Here is a 6,000-nt window from a genome sequence, read left to right as displayed (position 1 = left end):
TTACTTTTCTTACAATTACTTTTACTGTGCGAGGAAATTCCGCCACTGTAACGTTAAATAACCAAAATGTAGAAATCAAATGGCGATATAAAACACTGTTGGTGTGCACCAACTACACGTACAATATGATCTGCACTTCACACAGCGCATTTCCAATTCCCACACTTCCCAAAAAGAACCAGGCGACAGCAGCGACTTTTCTTTGTGGAGTTTTTTGTCTTGGGGAATTTACTGGAAGTAGGAACGACAGGAAGAAGCGATGTTTCCACACAAGAGCCATCGCGTAACATCTTCTCATTCACGTAGCTAAACGCAGACTAAAGAGAAAACCGCTCTTTAGGGGGATACCATTAAGGGAAATAGGGGTTCATGTCTCAGAAGAAAAACAAAAACAACACAGTATAATTCATCAAGCAGTTAAAGCACGAAAAACACCAATTTCCATTTCTTTTGACATAAATGTGACACACATTATTGAAATAAACAAAGTACATTGAATGCCACCAAAGATGTAAACTTGGCTCCCCCCGTTGCCCGGCAAATGAGCCATTCCTTGTTTCGCGCGCAGAAACAAGGCTGAAATCAGGAGCGCATCGGTGTGCTGCGTTCGCGCAACCAGACATCTGACGTGATCGTGACATGAGTAGAATCCACTCAGCACTGGATATCACACTGCTTTTCTGTGATAAATATTCTTTGTTTGACCTCTTTTTGGAAAGTATTATTGCATTTGTGCTGGTGAGGACAATGGCAGCAAGTTCTGATTCAAAATTCAAGATTCAAGAGTTTATTGTGTACAGTAGTTCATTACACGAATGAAATTCTTGCTCTGAATCCTCTCAGCAGCCTATGACATAAACTGTAAGGACATAAGGAAAGAAAAACACAAGGAAAGAAAAACACAAAATCACAAATTTACAAAAATTACTAATAGTGCAAAATCACAAATTTACAGAAATTGCTATATAATTTCTCTGACGTTTCCACCTCTGCAGCAGTGGTTGGAATTTATTATTTAATGAGGGATTCGTCTCATTCCTCGGCACCATAAAGTCTGCGAGACGCTGATAAACCCGTTCAGGGTCCGGTCCACGTCTCACAGTGCCCCGGGGGTCACGCTCGCGGGTGTCGGCGTGTGACGCGGCGGCCGGCCTCCAGCCAGGCGTTCCCTCCGCAAATTAAAATATACATGGGCACGATTATGCAAGGAAACCTGTCACTTCCTCACCTTTTGTGTTTGCTTTAGTCACTCCGGCTTAAAAGGCACTTCACAGCCTTCCACCAAAAAAAAAGGAAACAGGCCCTGGGTGCCACCCGTCAATTTCCTTCCCTTTAAAATGTGGATTTTCTGGATGTTTTACGGTCTGTCAACGAGTCACACAGCGATACTCAATTCTATATGGTTAATAACAAATATATTCTAACTACTGTGTGAACAGTTAACCGAAAGCAGTGAAATATGCTGTAAAACCAGTACTGGATAGTAAAGCCACCTTTGGGTCAGCTGGGGGTGTAATGGTTAAGGATGTGGACCTGTACTATTAATCATGTTTTCACCCCACCCCCAATACAGCAATATTTATTAGATGCTTTTCACCAAAGCAACTTCCAATAGATACTATGTAGTGTTATCAGCCCACACCTTATTCACCGTGGTGACTTACACTGCTAGATACACTATTTACACTGGGTCACTCATCCATACATCAGTGAAACACACTCCCTCTGTGTCACTCACACACTATGGGGGAACCTGGACAGCATATCACCGGACTGTGGGAGGAAACCAGAGCACCTGGAGGAAACCCACGCAGACACGGGGAGAACATGCAAACGCCACACAGACTGAGCAGGGATCAAATCCACGTCCTCTCGCACCACCTAGGTGCTATGAGACAGCAGCATTACTAACAGTGCCACCGTGCTGCCCAGTACCTTGAACAACCTTCTTACCTTGAATTGCCCCAAGAATACCGTGTTGTATAAACTGGTGAATAACTGCAAGTAGTTTAGTATACAAACATTCTAGACGGCCTTGGGTGAAACAATAAACAAATTGAAGGTTAATAGTATTTTAAAGACTCAAATTGTAAATTGAACATTAATAAGATGTTTGGTAACCACCCAATAGTGCCTCCTTTTGGTTCAGAACCAGAACAACAACAATAAGGACACGGATCTGAGAAATTGAACTGAATTGAATCAAACTGAATTGAAAGGAAGCATGAAGGGGGCGTGATGGCGCAGTGGGTTTGGCCTGTGCCTGCTCTCTGATGGGTCTGGGGTTTGAGTCCCTCTTGGGGTGCCTTATGACGGACTGGTGTCCCCTCCTGGGTGTGTCCCCTCCACCTCCAGCCTTATGCCCTGTGTTGCTGGGTTAGGCTGGCTCCCCGCGACCCCGCATGGGACAAGCGGTTTCAGATGATGTGTGTGTGTGAATTAAAGACTTTATTGTCATTGTACTGCTGTGTAATCCAACAAAATTCTAGTGATATTCCCCACGTTCTTTAGACAACAATGTAAAACACAAACACTTAAGTATAAAACAAGAAATTGAACAGTTTAAACAGATAACACAGCAAATAAATTAATAATACAGTTTAATGCAATAAAAATCAGGCAGTGTTCAGCTGTTTCACAGCTCTGGGGAAGAAGCTGTTTTTCATTCTTGTGGTGTGTGATTGAATTGTCCTGTAACATTTAACGTGAGCATTTAACGTACAGCATTTCACATTTTACGTTAAAATGTACCCCTCTGTACACCAATCCAATTTAAAAATGACTGCTGTTGCCCCAGAAGTGAACTTGAAAATGAAAAGGGAACAAACTTTTGTTTAAAAATTTAGTATCTGAAGCATGGTAATCCCAATGCATGTGTTGTGTTTTATTGTCACCATTCTGTCATAATTGATTTTGTCACCTCGTGATGGAATTACACAGGCTTTGGAATTACACATCCTCTGTAACACATTTATGCGCCCAAATCCTCATCTTAAAAAGAAAACAAATGAAAAAAACAGGCTTTCGGTGGCATGGCCACATGAGGGATTTTAAACAGTTAATTGTCTGCATGTGGTCTTAGGCCAGGATTAGCAGCTGAAAGAAGTTTTCCAGGGGATATCAGTGGGTCATAGTGATGGCTTAATTTAACCCACTGTTTATCTAACTCTCATTATATTCCCACTACCAGAGAGGATAAGTCCTTTCCCTGAAGTTATTTTATAGAGGGGTGTTGAGGGAAAACCTTATTTGTCTCTTAATCACTGTCTGGGGGAATACTTCTAATGGGACTTAGTGGGCTCTGGCTCATTGAAGGAGAAACAAACTTTTTAAAGGTGTGTCTTAGTTCTGGTGAGAATACTAAATACAAGCTAAGCTGTTGTGTCATTGAGCTAATGTTGACTCTTGGTGAGTGTATAGGGTGCTTCTGGAATGTTCTGCCCTCCACTTGCACTCCTGCAGTGTTTGGAAGGTGTTTGCCCACTGTTTCTGTGATGAGTCCATTCATCTGGTAGGTGGTTGTCCTCTTTCCTTCTTTCTTCTCCCCCCCCCCCCCCCTGGTTTTTCCAAGAAGTTGCAGTTTAAGGGAATCCAAAATTTCTTGTGTCTAACATGTGAAAGCCTGACTCATCATTTGTGCCTCTAAAGAGATTTATGGTGCATCTGTTTTCTGAAAGTGTTCTCCAGCACCGCAGTCCATTGGACTCCATGTTTATCCTATCCTGTGTCTTAAGCATCCAGCTTTAATGTCAATATTGTGTCATTGAAAATTCTGTGGGTAATTTGTGAAGTTAAATGGAAGCTGTGTGTGCGTGTGTGTGTGCGTGAGTGTGTGCGCGCGCAACCTTCCAAAGGTTGAGAGGAAGGTCATATGGTAAAGATCCTCCTTAGGCAATAATCGCAGTGATGTGAAATGCCTCCAAGTGACTCGACTGCATTGTGTGAAATGTGAGCAACACTCGAGGCTCAGTCCATTTCAATGACCTGGTCACACCACTTTGCACAATAGGGTTGAGGAAGTGCAGCGTCAAACTGTGATAGTGAAGAACACCTGCGCTACAGGTATCTGGAGACAATCATAATGAAATCATGTCTGTTCATTTTATTGAAATCTCAGTATAGTGGGTAGTGCTGGGGTCCAGACAACACCCCACCAGACAAAACTCATCTTATAGTGCTACGGAAGAATCAGTTTTTCATCTTAGTGGTATGTGAGCGGATTGTCCTGTATCGCCTACTGGAGAGGAGCAGTTTAGAGGCGGCATGCAGGCTGAGTGGAGTCCTAGATAATTTTGAAGGCTCTACTCTGGCATGTGGAGAGACTTGGACTTATTCCTTTAGCAGATACTTTTGTCCGAAGCGACATAATGTCAAACGATCAACTTATGCATTACTTTTAAGAGGAAAGATAAATGTGTTCAACTGCAGGTAGCTGTGTGCTGAAGACCTGTTGCAGAGCCTTCTGGTGTACCATGCTATAATGCGGTACATCAGTACTCTCTCCTGTACATCGATAGAAATTCATGAGAACATCTTGGGGCAGTTCTGCTCTCTTCAGGTTTAAGAAATTGAGGTGGGGTTGGGGCCACACCCACCTCCCATCAGAAAGGTACAAGAGAAGTCTTCTGTAATGTTCACCCCCAGGAATCTGGAACTGGGGACCATCTCCAGCCTTACCTTTCAGTTACTACCACCTGATGCTGTGTCCTAGTTCATTTCTGAATGGTATGACAGAATGATTGTAACATTATTTTTTTTTTCTTAGTTTAATGTCATGAAAGTGCAAACTTAGGAAAAACAAGGGCTTTTTTCCTTATTTAAGGTTTTGCCCTCCTTAATTTTTTTTCCTTCTCTTAAAATGGGGGGAGGTTTCATCCAGACCCTGTGGAAAGCAATGTGAACAACTAGTCTGTTTATATAGAACTCATAAAATAGGGGGCAGCTGTTAGCGTAGTGGTTGGAGCAACTGCCTCTGGATCCAAAGGTTACAGGTTCAATCCCCACTCCTGGCTGTAGTACCCTTGAGCAAGGTACTTGCCCTAAGGTGCTCCAATAAAAACTACTCAGCTGTCTAAATGGGTAATTGTAAATAACATAAAAGCACAAATGCAAGCATTTTTCATTAAGGTTACTAGTTAAAATTTCATGGCAGCATTTTAATTTGTACATCCTCGGTTTTGACTGCGATGTGATGGAAGGCACTCCCTATCTACTTCTGAACTGTTACATCCCTCCAAAGAGTGTCAAAATGCATCAGTTTTGTAAGTTTCCCTCTCGACAGCTACATAGATTTGTATCACATGACCTGTTATGATCACTTTTTGTGACCATAATTTTTTTGATATATTTCACTTGTTTAAATTTCATTTCCTATCCATTTAAACCTAAATATAACTTTCTGAAATGCTAAACATTTTTGGCAATATTATGCCAAAACAACTTCCATCTGCAATATACAAGTATGTGTGTAACGGACACCCTGTTTTTAATCAAACTGATGTTGCTGGTAGTAATTTTAAGTAGTTGCTAAAATTAATTGTACTAATAATACAATGTTAATACATGTGAAATAACTAACTCCAGTAAATCTGTGGAAACACTGATCAGACTGAAACGTGGGCTTTGACCTTCGCTGCCCCACATCTTGCTCATGCCTGTACAAGACCCTCCATTGTATGTTCATTGATGGAACAGACAGCTTTCCACAATGTTTGACCAGAACTTCCTTTTCTGAGATCCCCACTGTACCACCAATAAATCCTTTCCTTTTAGCCACCTCCTGAGGTTGATGCTAGGTGCAATGACTAAAGAGGTGAGATGATCATGTTTATGAAAGGTACTGTAGCATGGGGCTTGTGGGGGGTGCTCTTTGTATGCATGTGCTCATCCTTCCTGTCTGATCCTTTATTCTGCAGACAATTCTCATTCGTTCCACAAATGGGTACACGCTGCAAAGCCCTGTGTCTTGAAGGTTTCCTCATTTGACTGTTTGAAGCCTTT

This window comes from Scleropages formosus, chromosome 14 (assembly GCF_900964775.1).
Source record: "Scleropages formosus chromosome 14, fSclFor1.1, whole genome shotgun sequence".
Taxonomy (NCBI): Eukaryota; Metazoa; Chordata; class Actinopteri; order Osteoglossiformes; family Osteoglossidae; genus Scleropages; species Scleropages formosus.
This window is presented reverse-complemented; position numbering follows the sequence as displayed.